The sequence below is a fragment of the Hemiscyllium ocellatum genome, chromosome 32, assembly GCF_020745735.1.
Source record: "Hemiscyllium ocellatum isolate sHemOce1 chromosome 32, sHemOce1.pat.X.cur, whole genome shotgun sequence".
In the NCBI taxonomy this organism is placed as follows: domain Eukaryota; kingdom Metazoa; phylum Chordata; class Chondrichthyes; order Orectolobiformes; family Hemiscylliidae; genus Hemiscyllium; species Hemiscyllium ocellatum.
This window is the reverse complement of record NC_083432.1, coordinates 40,703,943-40,720,675: the sequence shown is the minus strand read 5'-3', so window position 1 is coordinate 40,720,675 and position 16,733 is coordinate 40,703,943. Positions and strand designations below refer to the sequence as shown.

Here is a 16,733-nt window from a genome sequence, read left to right as displayed (position 1 = left end):
TGTGAAAACATTGCCCCGTAGGTCTCTTTTATATCTCTCCCCTCTCACCCTAAACCTATGCCCTCTAGTTCTGGACTCCCCGACCCTAGGGAAAAGACTGCCTATTTACCTTATCCATGCCCCTCATATGTTTGTAAACCTCTATAAGGTCACCCCTCAGACTCCGACACTCCAGGGAAAACAGCCCCAGCCTGTTCAACCTCTCCCTATAGCTCAAATCCTCCAACCCTGGCAACATCCTTGTAAATCTTTGCTGAACCCTTTCAAGTTTCACAACATCTTTCCGATAGAAAGGAGACCAGAATTGCACGCAACATTCCAACAGTGGCCTGACCAATATCCTGTACAGCCTCAGCATGACCTCCCAACTCCTGTACTCAATACTCTGACCAAAAAGGAAAGCAAATCAAACACCTTCTTCACTATCCTATCTACCTGCGCCTCCACTTTCAAGGAGCTATGAACCTGTACTCCAAGATCTCTTTGTTCAGCAACACTCCCTAGGACCTTACCATTAAGTGTATAAGTACTGCTAAGATTTGCTTTCCCAAAATGCAGCACCTTGCATTTATCTGAATTAAACCCCATCTGCCACTTCTCAGCCCATTGACCCATCTGGTCAAGTTCCTATTGTAATCTGAGGCAACCCTCTTCGCTGTCCACTACACCTCCAATTTTGGTGTCATCTGCAAAGTTACTAACTTATGCTTGTACCCAAATTATTTATGTAAATGACAAAAAGTAGAGGACCCAGCACCGATCCTTGTGGCATTCCACTGGTCACAGGCCGCCAGTCTGAGAAACAACCCTCCACCACAACCTTCTGTCTTCTACCTTTGAGCCAGTTCTGTATTCCATGAGATCTAACTTTTCTAATCAGTCTCCTATGGGGAATCTTGTCGAACGCAATGCTGAAGTCCATATAGATCACATCTACCGCTCTGCCCTCATCAATCCTTGTTGTTCCTTCTTCAGAAAACTCAATCAAGTTTGTGAGATATGATTTCCCATGCACAAAACCATGTTGACTATCCCTAATCAATCCTTGTCTTTCCAAATACATGTACATCCTGTCCCTCAGGATTCCCTCCAACAACTTGCCCACCACCGATGTCAGGCTCACTGGCCTATAGTTCCCTGGCTTGTCCTTACCACCCTTCTTAAACAGTGGCACCACTTTTGCCAACCTCCAGTCTTTCGGTACCTTACCTTAGACTATCAATGATACAAATATCTCAGCAGGAGGCCCAGCAATCACTTCTCTAGCTTCCCACAGAGTTCTGGGGTACACCTGATCAGGTCCTGGGGATTATTCGACTTTTATGCGTTTCAAGACATCCAGCATTTCCTCCTCTGCAATATGGACATTTCGCAAGACATCACCATCTACTTCCCTACAGTCTATATCTTCCATATCATTTTCCACAGTAAATACTGATGCAAAACACTCATTTAGTATCTCCCCCATTTTCTGCAGCTCCACACAATCTTTGAGGGGCCCTATTCTCTCCCTAGTTACCCATTTGTCCTTAATGTATTTGTAAAAACTCTTTGGATTCTCCTTATTTCTATTTGCCAAAGCTATCTCATGTCCCTTTTTTGCCCTCTGGGCATGGATAAGGGTTGGAGGATTTGAGCTATAGGGAGAGGTTGAATAGGCTGGGGCTGTTTTCCCTGGAGGGTTGAAGGCTGAGGGATGACCTCATAGAGTTTTATAAAATCATGAGGGGCATGGATAAGGTAAATAGACGAAGTGTTTTCCCTGACGTGGGGGAGTCCAGAACTAGAGGGCATAGGTTTAGGGTGAGAGGGGAAAGATATAAAAGAGACCCACGAGGCAACTTTTTCACACAGAGGGTGGTGCATGTATGGAATGAGCTGCCAGAGGAAGTGGTGGAGGCTGGTACAATTGTAACACCTAAAAGGCATCTGGATAGGTATATGAATAGGAAGGGTTTGGAGGGATACAGGCCGGGTGCTGGCAGGTGGGACTAGATTGGGTTGAGATATCTGGTCGGCATGGACGTGTTGGACTGAAGGGTCTGTTTCCTTGTTGTACATCTCTATGACTCTATGACTCTAAAACATACAGTTAAAGTGTTAAAAAAAACAAGAATCTGGTATATTATGCTACTCCAGAGTTTCTCAATGCAGTTATGACTCACTAACACAAAGTACCCTCAGGCTAGCATTGTATTAATGTAATGTTATTATTATTCACCAAAGTTAAATGATGGCCCTTGCTGTTATGTTCTCAAATAACACAGTTTCTGAAACAGTCATCACAGTGTCTAGCTTACTCACTAACATAAAAAGCTGCATCAATGGTTCTGTTCCTGATGTTCTGAGTAAAGGGATTATTAATACAACATGGAGTTATTTCACATTCATGCACTTGTTACCCCACATTCTGTATACAGAGTGTGTTCAATCACTCAAACTGGGATTTTGATGTTCAATGGACATGGGTCAAAGTGGGTATCATAGCACAGCACCATCCATGTGGTAAGTCAACAGGAATGAAATTCAGGGCAGCTGCTGCCCTTGGGTTACTGGGCAATGTGTAGCATTGAGATAAATGGCCAGAGACATGGAGCCAGAGAGTCCAAAGATGTGCGGGTCAGGTGAATTGGCCATGCTAAATTGCCCGTAGTGTTAGGTAAGGGGTATATGTAGGGGTATGGGTGGGTTGCGCTTTGGCGGGTCGGTGCGGACTTGTTGGGCCGAAGGGCCTGTTTCCACACTGTAAGTAATCTAATCTAATCTAATCTACAGTGTCTGCTCCATGGAAAAAATGTCTTTCAGCCCACAACGTTCACACTGCCCAAAAACAGCCACCCAAATATTCTCATCCCATTTACCAGCACTTGGCCCAAAGCCTTGTATCACAAATGAACATTTAAATACTTCTTCAGTGCTATGACAGCTTCTACCTCTACCACCCTTACAGACTATAGTGAGTTCCAGATTCCCACCAGCCTCTTTTCTTCACATCCTAATAAGCTTCCTGCTCCTTGCCATAAATTTCTGCCCCCCGTCATTGATCCCTCCATCAAGGGGAAACATTTCTCCCAGTCTATCTGTGCCTCGCATAATTTTATACATCTCAGCCAATGTCCCCTTTCAACCTCCTCTGCTTTATGGAAAACAACCCACTCTATCGAATCTCTCTTCAGAACTGAAACTCACCGGCTCAGATACCATCCTGTTAAATTACCTCTGCAACCTCTCCAGTGCAATCACATCCCTTCTGTTATGTGGATTCCAGAATTGCACACAATCCTCTAGCTGTGGCCTTACTAATGTTTTATACAGTTCCAGTAGAACCTCTCTACTCTATGTTTTGATTAACACAGACAAGTGTACCATATACCTTCTTAACCACTTTATCCACACTGGTGGACATGTGCACCAATTTTAGTAGTCACTGATCAGCCTATCTGACCAGCCATTTACATCCTTCTGTATTCGAAGGCTATCCTACTCATATTTACCACTTAACCAATGTTTTTATTATCAATGAATTTGCTTTTTTTATTCATTCAAAAGATGTTGACATCGCTTGCTAGGCCAGTATTTATTGCCTATTTCTAATTGCTCAGAAGGCAGGTTAGAGTCAACAACATGCTATGAATCTGGAGACATTTGTAAGCCAAACCAGGTAAGGTCTACAAATCTCCTTCCTTAAGGAACATAAGTTAACCAATGATTTTTTTTCTGACAGCAGACAACAGTTTCATGGTCACCATTAGATTTTAATTCCATATTTTTATTGAATTCAAATTTCTCCATCTGCCATGGTGAGATTCAAACCCACAACTCCATGGCATTAACTGGGTCTCTGGATTAATAGTCCAGCAATAATACTCACTATGTAGGTAAAGTTAAAAGTCACACCACACCATGTTATCGTCCAACAGATTTATTTGGAAGTACTAGCTTTCAGAGTGCTGCTCCTTCATTGGTTTCCTGAAAGCTAGTGCTTCCAAATTATCCTGTTGGACTATAAATTGGCATTGTTGATTTTTAACATTGTCCACCCAGTCCAATACTGGCATCTCCACATCAAGACTATCTGGTTAGGTTGATGAGGTAGGTAGTCCAGAGGAAGGGATTGTGGGTAAGTGAGTGGGTGGGAGAATCTTCCCTGTGGGGTCCAAGCAGCATTCCTGTTCCCCTCTGCCCTCACAGAATCCAAAATGAAAAGTTAAACACAATCAAAACAGTCCAGTCCCTCCCCATCACCTTGGGTCTAACAAGAAACATGGCATGTGGAATAAGCTGCTAAATGTTTGCAATAGGACCATGTCAATTATTTATTAATAAGGTTAACATCAGGCAAGGATCCCTGATGTCACCTAGAATCCAGCAGGAAACTGGGCAGGATGCCTTGGAAGTCAAAAAATGTGGTGCTGGAAAAGCACAGGCAGTCAGGCAGCAGCTGAGGAGCAGGAGAGTCAACGTTTGGGAATAAACTCGCAGTCCTCTCTTTCTTCCAGGATTCCTTGGGAATGGAGGGAATGTGTGAGCAGCATTTTATTCTTCCTCGTTCACATTAAAATTGTCCCTTCAAAACTGAAAGTACAGCTCCATCTCTCTCTGTCTCTCTCTCTCTTTCCTTCTCTCCAACTGCTCGGATTTATACCACAGACAAATGGCTGTGGACATTGGAGGCCAATTAGCTCAGCATCAGGACATTGCTGTGGAACATCCTCAGGGCAGTGTCTCAGGCCCATCAATCTTCAGCTGCTTCATAATTAATCTCAGCCATAAGGTTAGAAGTGGGAACATCCACTGACGAGTGCACAGTGGTGAGCTCGAGTCACAACTCCTCAGACATTGTAGCAGTCTGCCCAAGTGTATAGCGAGACTTGGGCAATATCTAGGCTTGGGCCAATAAGTGACATTCCTGCCAAGCAAGTGCCAAGAAATAATAGTGTCCTGTGAGCGAGAACACAACGATTCCATTTGATACTTGCGTCATCGGATTCGTCACCATTAGCCTTCTGGGGACCACCATTGAACAGAAACTGAACTGGACCAGCCACATAAACTTCCTGATGAAGGGCTCTGGCCCGAAACGTTGAATTTCCTGTTCCTTGGATGCTGCCTAACCTGCTGTGCTTTAACCAGCAACACATTTTCAGCCACATAAACACAAAAGATGAGAAAAAGATGAGATGGGATTTTCTAGCAAGTAACTTACCTCCTGACTTTTTTATTTTTAGATTACTTACAGTGTGGAAACAGGCCCTTCAGCCCAACAAGTCCACACCGACCTGCCGAAGCGCAACCCACCCATACCCCTACATTACCCCTTACCTAAGGTTATGGGCAATTTAGCATGGCCAATTCACCTGACCCGCACATCTTTGGACTGTGGGAGGAAACCAGAGCACCCGGAGGAAACCCACGCAGACACGGGGAGAACGTGCAAACTCCACACAGTCAGTCGCCTGAGTCGGGAATTGAACCCGGGTCTCAGGCGCTGTGAGACAGCAGTGCTAACCACTGTGCCACCGTGCCGCCCATAAATCTTCCTAAATCTTGCCCACTATCTAAAAGATAAAAGGCAAGAGTCTAATGGAATAGTCTCTCCTTGGCTGGTTGAGTTCAAGGTAAAAAAAAACTCAAGAAACTCAGCAGTATCCAAGACAAAGCAGATTTATCAGCACTCCATCCACCATTGTATTCACTCACACTTTCCATCACCACATACCATCGCTGCAGGATATTACATCAATAATGTTCCCTGCACTGGCTTACCACGGCTGCTTCGATAGCACTTATCAACACATAACGGCATAACCCGGACTTGGAAATCTATTACTGCTGAGTCAAAACCATGGAACCCACCTCCTACCACATCATATTGAATGCTGTGGTTAGAGGTGATAGCTCACTACCATCTTCTCCTTCTCAAAGGTAATCAGGAATGGATAACAAATACTGCCTTGGCCAACAACTCCCACATCACGTGAATGGTCATGAATAGAACAGGGTCTGGCCTCTCCCATTCACTCGTTCTCTCTTGCTTTTCTCATTCTTTCCATCTTTTCCTCCTTTCACAATTTTCTCTAATCTCTCTTCCCAGCTCTTCTCACACACTTGGTCCTCACAGGTCTGTTTTGCCTCTCCTTTCTCTTCTTCCACCGTGTTCTAACTCTTTCTCCCCGTCCTCATCTTCTCCCTCTCTACCCCAATTCTTCCCTGTCTCTCTCTCCCTGTTTCCCTCCCGTCTTCCGCCCAGTTACCATGGAGTTCTGTACGCAGCTTTTTGCCAGTCTTCCCTCCCCCCTCCCCCCCAATCTACTCCCCCTTTCTCTCTCTCACACACATCACCTTTCTCCCCACCCTTCTCTCCTCTCTTCCCCCTTACCCTCCTACTCGTCACTCCCCCAGCCGGCTCTCTCTCACCCGAGTGCCTGTGAATGTAATGCTTTAGTTCAGAACAAGTACAGATTCGCAGTCATGGGGAGACTCACTCAGACACCGGACAGTTCTCTGTCTCTCCCCAAAAGCACGACAGTGATATCCGATAGACTGGTGTTGCTTACTTCGCTTCTGTCCTTCAGTCCGGGGCGACGCTGACATAATTTGTGCTGATCTTGACTTTTAAACTACCATCGCAGAGACTATGGAATTTCCAATGAGATTGCAGGGAACACCCTTCATTCAAGAAACATTTCACAATCTTGAGTCAGAGTGGGGGTGGTGAGGAAGATAGTCATTGTGTAATTTCCATGATGATGATATCCTTGCTACGTCTCTTGATATACACAATTAAATTCTGCATGCGTGAGATTTTGGACAGGTTTTGTACACCAGACGTTTTGGGTAAACAGCATCTCCGTCGGCAAGAAGAAAGATAACTTTCTCAAACAGAAGAGTCTTGGTTTCTGGACATTCAATAACAGTATTTTAGTGAGACTCCATTGATATGATACACTTCCCTAAGAACAGTTTAATAATACAAATGAAATGGCATTTAGGAGTAAGCGTAATTATTCCTTAAAAGAGAGAGTTTTGAACAATTATGTTTTCTCCCCATTGGTAGTTACATCATCAACCTCTACAATTCTGGAAGACTTGGGGGAGATGGTAAAATCATACTGTGGAGGTGTCAGTGTTGAACTGGGGAGGACAAAGTTAACAATCAGGCAACACCAGGTTATAGTCCAACAGGTTTATTTGGAGGCACTAGCTTTCACAGTGTTGCTCCTTCATCAGGTCACGAGCGGGGCAGGATTATAAGGCACAGACTTTATAGTGAAAGATCATAGCGTCATGCAATTAAAACAACACATTGAACAAACCAAGATGGCTGTTAAATCTTTCACCCTTTTAGAATGAGTTACAGGTTTCAGTTCATTAATATGCAAATCCCAGAACTTCTTATAAGTCACATTCTTGAAATAACAAGGTTTTATATAAAAAAAAGTGACATCTCAGCTCAGATAGTGCATTAAAGGTGTGAGGTTAGAGTTTGTCTGTATCCCAATCTTGAGACAGACTGGTTCTATTTCCAAAACAGGAATTTATAAAATGTTGTGTGGACTGATTGTCTGCGATTTGAACAAAAATAGAATGTGTCTGCAAATACAATTCTGCAAATGCAAATTCACCCCATAGACATATGTGTGTGTGTGTGTGTGTGTATGTGAAGGAGAGAGAGAGTGAGCATATGCGTGAGTGTGTGTGTGAAGGAGAGTTTGTGAGCATGTTTGTGTCTGTGTGTGTGTATGTGAGTGCGCATGAGAGAACGTGTGTTTGCATGTGTACGTGCTTGGTACAGAGTGTGCATGAATGCGATTGTAAAATCACAAGTTTAGCAATTCCAAAGGACAAGTTAATCACTTCAGGACATGGATTTTAATACAATCATGTGGCTTGAGTAATTTGCGTTTGTTTAATACCTTTAGAATATAAGACTAGCGACAGTAATAGTGACTGCAACTGATTGTTGTGAAAATCCATCTGGCTCACTAATATCCTTCAGGGAAGGAAATCTACCACCCTTACCCGATCTGGCCTACATGTGACTCCAGATCCATAGCAACATGATTGACTCTTAGATGTCCTTTCAAATGGTCTCTGAAACCTGACTAATTCAAGAATGATTAGGTAATGGCAACAAATGCTGAGCTTTCCAGAAACATCCAGATCCCCTGGAAGAATAAAGAAATGTAATTACGTTACACTTCTTCCCCTCTTAATTAAAATCACTGACAAAGCTTTTGGTCATCTGCCCAACGTGACTCCCTTGTTGCTCTTTATGATGCTCCTGTGACATGATGTAGGATGTTTCATTATGTTATGTGCACTACTTAAATATAAGTTGTTGTTGCTATAGTCTACCAAGTTGTATAGAACCCTAGATGTGACATTTAAGTGGATACTTACATTTCTGCATTCGGAGGTTTAGAGTGGGTAAAGCACGTTAACTCTGTTTTTGATTGACACAGTCTGACATTTTTCGAGGACCACAACATTGCATATGGTCTTAATTATTTGCACACATCTGGGCATTCTACCTATCTTGGCTTGACAGGGTAAATGTTGAGAGGTTGCTTCCCCTTGTGAGGGTATCTAGCACTAGGGGGCACTGTTTAAAGATCAGAGTCTTCCATTGAAAACAGAGATGATGAGGAATTTATTCACTCAAAGAGCAGTTTGTATTTGGAATTCTCTTCCACAGAGAGCAATACAGATTGGGCCATTGCGTATATTCAAGGGTGCATTAGACAGGGTTTTGGGCAGGGGGACAACAGGAAAGTGGAGTTAAGGTGACAATCGGATTAGCCCTCGCTGGCAAACCAGGCTCAATTGGTCCAACAGCCTACTCCTATTTCTTATGATATTTGATATTTTAACATGTTAGCCATTTTGACATTCATAATAATTTTATATTTTATAGATTTCCATAATAATTTGTAGACATATCAAGCAAAACCATTGACAGATAAGATCAAGTGGACATGATAAAAGTAGGTAGAAAAATGACAAGATGCACCACTAATTCAGCATTAACTGTGAGCTGGGGAGGGTGATGGGCACAGAGACGATGGGCTCAGTAACCAGCCCGTAACCTGACAGTCTCACTTCCTGTTACATTTCAGTGATAGAGCCGTGTCTTTTGGGTACATTTTGCAGGAGCCCCATCTGTATCCTGAACGGGGTACAGAGTGTCGTTGGGTTTCCTGCTTCTGAGTTTTTAATGCCATAATGCATAAGAGTATATGTAGGCCAATAGTCCCTGTTCAGGATACAGATGGGGCTGTATCAGCCCATTTAGGCTACTCTAACATTCAAGGAGATTGAGTTTGATCTGAAAATCATCAGCTTCACTTTCCTGCCTTTTCCCAGCAACCACATATTTAATGACCCCGCCTCCGTGACCTTCTGTGGTAAAGGGTTCCAGAGATTGATGATCCACTGAGAGAAGAAATTCCTCCTCATCTCTGTCTTAAAAGTGCGATGCCTTATTCTGTGATTATGCCGTCTGGTCCTGGACTTGCACATAAGAGAAAAAATAATTCTACATCTACCCTGTCAAGTCCCTAAGAATCTTGCATGTAACAATAAGGTTACCTCTCATTCTTCTGTATTCCAATGAGTACAGGCCCAATCTACTCAACCTCTCCTTAAAAGACAGTCCCTCTATATCTGGCATAAGCCTGGTCAACTTTCTCTGGACTACTTCTACTGCCAATATACCTTTCCTTAGATTAAGGGATCCAAATGGTTCACAGTATCCCAGCTGTGGTATGTTAGTGCCTTGTGTAGTTTTAGCAAAACCTCCCTCCTTTTATATACCATCCCTTTTGAAATAGAGGCAAACATTATTTTTGCCCTGCTGCCTGCTGAACTTGGATGCTTTTTGTGATTCATGGATAAGGGCTCCTAATTCTCTCTGTACTGTAGCTGTTTGCAGTTTTTTGCCATTTAAATAATATTCAACTCCTCTATTCTTACTGCCAAAGTGTATAATCTCACATTTCCCCACATTATATTCCAAGCTTTTGCCCACTCTCTTGTCTCTATCCCTCTACAGACTCTTTGTGACATCCTCACCATTTGCCTTACTGCTAGTTTTGTGTCATATGCAATCTTGGCATTTACTTTCCTCATCTAAGTTATTAATGTATTGTAAATAATTGTGGCCCAGCACTGATCCTTGTGTCACACCACTAGGTACAAACTGAAAATCCTAAAAATGCCTCACTTATCCCAACTCTGTCTTTTATTAGTTAGTCAATCCTGTATCGATGACAACAACAGACTTCCTTCGCTATGGACTCTTATTTTATTAAGTAAACTAAAGTGGGGTACCTTATCAAACACCTTCTGAAAATCCAAATATATTACAACCATTGCTTTCTCTTTACTCAGCCTGTTAGTTACCTCCTCAAAGAATTTTTACACCCGCCCTGATCTCCCAGCTTCTAAAGGATGTGAGGGTTAGAATCAAAGCCATTGAGAATGTAATAGACTGACAATAAAAATCTGCCTCATCCCTCTTCTTTATTTTACAGAATAGCAAAATGGTGTGAAATATAATGCCATTTGACCCTGAATAGAATACACAGATTCAACCACCGGATACTGCACAATATCTGTCAACAAACCACATACATTTCAAGTCTCATCATGTGTAATATGATTGCAACACAATCATTTTGCACCAAGTACCAAAATAAGGAGGACTTGTCAGTTGTTGAGATCTCAGAATTCGGAACAGATCACAACAACTTTCCCACTAGAGATCGCTTGCCGGACACCCCTCATTTCACCTTCTGGCATTTCAAGACCTCATCAAATGAATAGTGAAAGAGAGCTCATTATAAGCATTTCCCATCAGACAAAAAGTAGCAGTGAAATCATTATTTCCACCAACAAATCAATGCCTGCCACAACAATTCTCAGCAAGTATTAAGATAATGAGCAACAAAGAGCAATGATATTCAAACGAGGCCTAGAGATATAAGATGCTGCACAAAAGCCTTCAAACAAGCTTCAAAGAGGAGATTTGTGCATTATGGGTTGGCACAGTGCCAACCAGACTTGGAAATACATTTTAAAGTCATTAAGTACCAGCTAATTGGTTCATTTATTCTGTAATATTGATATAGAACATAGAACACTGCAGCAAAGTATAGGCCCTTCGGCCCTCGATGTTGCTCCAATCTGTAGAACCAATCTGAAGCCCCATCTAACCTACCCTATTCTGTTTTCATCCATGTGTCCATCTAATGAGCATATAAATGCCCTTAAAGTTGGTGAGGTAAAAACAAGGACTGCAGATGCTGTAAACCAGAGTCTAGATTAGAGTGGTGCTGGAAAAGCACAGCAGGTCAGGCAGCATCCGTGGAGCAGGGAAATGGATGTTTCGGACAAAATCCCCTTCATCAGGAATAGAGACAGGGTGCCTGCAGAGTGGAGAGATAAATGAGAGGGGGGTGGGGGTGGGGTGGGGAGAAAGTAGCATAGAATACAATAGGTGAATGGGGTGGGGATGGAGGTGATAGGTCAGAGAGGAGGTTGGGGGACGGTAGCAAAAAGTACAATGGGTGAATGGGGGTAGGGATGAATGTGATAGGTCAGAGAGGAGGGTGGAGTGGATAGGTGGAAAGGAAGATAGGCAGGTAGGGCAAGTCATGAGGGCAGTGCTGAGCTGGAAGGTTGGAGCTGGGATGAAGTGGGGGAAGGGGAAATGAGGAAACTGGAGTTCACCAGTTTCCTCATTTGGGGTGAGGAGGGGGAAGTACTCTTTGCTACCTTCTCCCAACCTCTTCTCTGACCTATCACCTCCATCCCCACCCCCACCCCCATTCACCCATTGTACTCTATGCTACTTTCTCCCCACCCCCACCCCCCTCTCATTTATTTCTCCACTCTGCAGGCACCCTGCCTCTCTTCCTGATGAAGGGCTTTTGCCCGAAATGTTGATTTTCCTGCTCCTCAGATGCTGCCTGACCTGCTGTGCTTTTCCAGCACCACTCTAATCCAGACTTTAAGTTGGTGAGTCTCTTACTGTGGCAGGCAGTGCGTTCCATGTCCCTGCTGCTCTCTGAGTAAAGAAACTACCACTGACGTCTGTCCTATATCTCTCACCCCTCAATTTAAAGCTACGTCCCCTCATGCAAGCCATCACCATCTGAGGACAAAGGCTCTCACTGTCCACCCTATCTAACCCTCTGATTATCTTTTATGTCTTAATTATAGGAACTCTCAACCTTCTTCTCTCTAACAAAAACAGCCTCAAGTCCCTCAGTTTTTCCTCATAGGACCTTCCCTTCATACCAGACAACATTCTAATATAGGAGGAGAAAGTGAGGACTGCAGATTCTGGAGATCAGAGCTGAAAATGTGTTGCTGGAAAAGTGCAGCAGGTCAGGCAGCATCCAAGGAGCAGGAGAATCGACGTTTTGGGCATGAGCCCTTCTTCAGGAATGAGGAAAGTCATTTTTGCAAGGATGCCTTCCTTGAAGAAGCTCTCTTCCTCCCTCTACAAGGATTTCAGTGAGTCCCTCTCTCACTGCACACCCCAGGTCATCTCCTCTGCCCAGAAGCTCTTCAGCCACGTTCTCAAACAGACTCGTTACCACAGCCACATCTCCTTCCTCAGCACCTGCCTACGGAACCGACTGACCCCGCACGGACTCTGGACTACGTTCAGACCAACAAAATTTGGACCCAACCAAGACAACCAGTACCTACAATAAATCCGAAGCCTCCAGCAACAGACCTCCCTCCGGATCCTTCGCTCCATGCTTGCAGCCATGCACTGCTACCTACATTCCCTGCAATTAGACCTACCCCAGCTCAGGACAACACTCTCACAGACTTGCAAAGGACCTCTACTGTTCTTCATCCACAGAAGAATCCATACACTAAACAAACAGTTCTTCCTAACTTTCCTCATTCCTGAAGAAGGGCTCATGCCCGAAACGTCGATTCTCCTGCTCCTTGGATGCTGCCTGACCCGCTGCGCTTTTCCAGCAACACATTTTCAGCAACATCCTAATATATGATATTTATTTAATTATAAAGTAACACAGCAATGTGTTATAGTCATGCGTGTGAAACTTGCCAACACACTCATGCACAAGTCTAAAAGAAATGAGTATGACCTTACAGAAATACCCAACATAAATGTACATTATCCGCATACATGCACACACCCATACATAGGAAACAGTTATGCAATGATGTTGTACTGGAAGGACACTGGTTTAAAACCCACTATTGCCAGTGGCACCATTTAAGATTAGATTAGATTACTTACAATGTGGAAACAGGCCCTTTGGCCCAACAAGTCCACACCAACCTGCCGAAGCGCAACCCACCCATTCCCCTACATTTACCCCTTCACCTAACACTACGGGCAATTTAGCATGGCCAATTCGCCTAATCTGCACATCTTTGGACTGTGGGAGGAAACCAGAGCACCCGGAGGAAACCCACGTAGACACGGGCAGAACGTGCAAACTCCACACAGTCAGTCGCCTGAGGCAGGAATTGAACCCAGGTCTCTGGCGCTGTGAGGCAGCAGTGCTAACCACTGTGCCACCGTGCTGCCCACAAGTTCAATTAATTGTAAAATTATTGGATTAAAATCTAGTCTTAGTGATGGCAACCATGAAACTATCACCAAATGTAAAATTCTTCTGGTTTTATTCTCCATTAGAAATATCTCACATTCTGCCTTCCCAAAGCCTATCCATCATCCACAAGACACAGGTCAGGAGTGTGATGGAATACTTCCCACTTGCCTGGTAGGGTGCAGCTCCACAAACACTCAAGAAGTTTGACACCATTTAGGACAAAGCAAAACACGTGATTGATTACAAGCATCCAGTCCCTCCCCTGCTGTTCAGTAGCGTACCATCTGCAAGATGTATTGCAGACGTTCACCAAAGATCCTTAGATAGCATCTTCCAAACCCATGACCACTTCCATCTAGAAGAACAAGGGCAGCAGATACATGGGAACACCACCACCACCTGCAAGTTGCCCTCCTAGTCACTCACCATCCTAACTTGGAAATATATCATGGTTCCTTCACTGTCTCTGGGTCTAAATCCTGGAATCCCCTCCCTAAGGACATTGTGGGTCAACCCACAGTGCACGGACTGCAGCGGTTAAAGAGGCAGCTTACCACCATCTTCTCAAGGGCAACTAGGGATGAGCTATAAATACTGGCCAGTCAGCAATGCACGCAAAAGAATAAAAACAACTTTAATCCTTACCTGATGAGGCAACTCCAGGTCCACAGTAATGTGGTTGACTTTTGGCTGTTCTCAAGGGATGGACAACAAATGTGGGTCTTACCATTAATGCTCACATCCCATGAAGGAATTATTAAAAATGCCAATCCACATTTTACAAATCCCTTGTCCTTCTTAAGCTTCACTGTCTTCCAAACCTCCAAAAATATCACCCTCATATTTCAACCCATTTGTGCACTTGCCCCAGAACTCCCTTTCCTCCGTCTGTGGCATGTGTGAACCCCTCTTCTCTTTGACTCACCACTTATTATGTGCCTTTATCTGTTTAGATTTGACAGTCTGGAAATTCCTTCTTTAACTTTCCTGCCTCTTCCACTTCGCAAAACCTTGCCCTTCATCTAGCTCTCGATGACCTGTCACAATACTGCTTTCTTTGACTCAGCATTGTTTTTTTGTCTGAATTTGTCTCTGTGAAGCATCTTGCTTCATCTTCACATAAAGACACCGTAGAAAAGCAAGCTTCTTTCTTGAACATTGTCACTGATTAAAGTGCAACGATAATTACAAACAGAGGGAAGTTTTTAGCTTGAATCATGTATGAAACTAATGTGAAACATGTACTGGCTAAGCATTTATAACCTGCCAAATTATTTGTATATCGTTATATTCATCTCAATTTCTTGCTGGACTAATCTCAGTTGTGATGAGACGGATAACATAGTTAAAAACCTTCTGATTCATATGCACCTACCTAGTCTTAAAACGCGTAAAGGTGGATATATCCCTGGAACATGATGAGGTGTACTTTAGAAATCTATGGGGAGCTAGGGAAGTGATTGCTGGGCCTCTTGCTGAGATATTTCTGTCATTAATAGCTACTGGTGAGTTTCGGGAAGACTGAAGGTTGGCTAACGTGATGCCATTATTTAAGAAATGTGGTAAGGAAAAGCCAGGGAACTATAGACCAGTGAGCCTGACACTGGTGGTGGGCAAGTTTTTTTAGATTACTTACAGTGTGGAAACAGGCCCTTCGGCCCAACAAGTCCACACCGACCCGCCGAAGCGCAACCCACCCATACCCCTACATTTACCCCTTACCTAACACTACGGGCAATTTAGCATGGCCAATTCACCTGACCCGCACATCTTTGTGACTGTGGGAGGAAACCGGAGCACCCGGAGGAAACCCACGCAGACACGGGGAGAACGTGCAAACTCCACACAGTCAGTCGCCTGAGTCGGGAATTGAACCCGGGTCTCTGGTGCTGTGAGGCAGCAGTGCTAACCACTGTGCCACCGTGCCGCCCACTGTGCCGCTGAGGGACAGGATTTACATGTACTTGGAAAGGTAAAGACTGGTTAGGGATAATCAAGATGGCTTTGTACACAGGAAGTAGTGTCTCACTAACTTAATTGAGTTTGTTTGAAGAGAATGGATGAAGGTGGAGTGGTGGATGTGATCTATATGGACTTCAAGTAAGGCCTTCGACAAGGTTCTGCATGGTAGACTTGTTAGCAAGGTTAGATCTCATGAAATACAGAGAGAGCTAATCATTTGGATGTAGAATTGGCTCAAAGAAAGAAGACAGAGGGTGGTGGTGGAGGGTACTTTTCAGACTGGAGACTTGTGACCAATGTTGTGCCAGAAGGATTGGTGCTGGGTCCACTGCTTTTTGTCATTTATACAAATGATTTAGACGTGAACATAAGAGATATGTTCATAAGTTTGCAGATGACATCAAAATTAGGGGTGCATTGGACAGCGAAGACGGTTACCTCAGAGTACAATGGGACCGTGATCAGATGGGCCAATGAGCCGAGGAATGACAGATGGAGTTTAATTTAGATAAACGTGAGGTGCTGTTTTTTGGAAAAGCAAATCAGGGCAGGATTTAAACACTTAATGGTAAAGTCCTGGGGAGTGTTACTGAACAAAAAGACCTTCGAGTGCGTAGCTCCCAGAGAGTAGAGTCCCAGGTAGACAGGATAATGAAGAAGGTGTTTGGTATGCTTGTCATTATTGGTCAGTGCATTGAGTATAGGACTTGAGATGCCATGTTGCGGCTGTACAGGACATTATTTAGGCCACTTTTTGAATATAGTGTGCGATTCTGGTCACCCTGTTATAGGAAGGATGTTGTAAAACTTGAAAGGGTTCAAAAAAGATTTACAAAGATGTTGCCAAGGTTGGAGGGTTTGAGCTACAGGGAGAGGTTGAATAGGCTGGGGCTATTTTCCCTGGAGCATCGGAGGCTGAGAGGTGACCTTATAGAGGTTTATAAAATCATGAGGGGCATGGATAAGGTAAAAAGATAAGGTCTTTTCCTTGGAGTAGGGAGGTCCAAAATGAGAAGTTTAAGGTGAGCAGGGAAAGATTTTAAAATGACCCAAAGGGCAACATTTTCTCACAGAGGGTGGTACATGTATGGAATGTGCTGCCAGAGGAAATGGTGGAGGCTGATACAATTACAACATTTAAAAGGCATCTGGTTGGGTACATGA

At 43.8% G+C, this 16,733-nt stretch overlaps 1 protein-coding gene across 4 annotated transcripts in view; it reads right to left on the bottom strand.

Moving 5' to 3' along the window:
* The window catches only part of LOC132830838 (gasdermin-A-like), a 62,346-nt gene that overhangs the window by 34,490 nt on the left and 11,123 nt on the right, over nucleotides 1–16,733 (bottom strand). Inside the window, exon 2 of one of the 4 annotated variants that reach the window (XM_060848718.1) lies at nucleotides 6,558–6,899. The exons of 2 other annotated variants lie outside the window; for them this stretch is intronic. The gene's annotated coding sequence lies outside the window, so the exon portion shown is untranslated. Of the gene's footprint in view, nucleotides 1–6,485; nucleotides 6,900–16,733 lie in introns of those variants that run through there. One more of the 4 variants, XM_060848719.1, reaches the window with a different exon arrangement.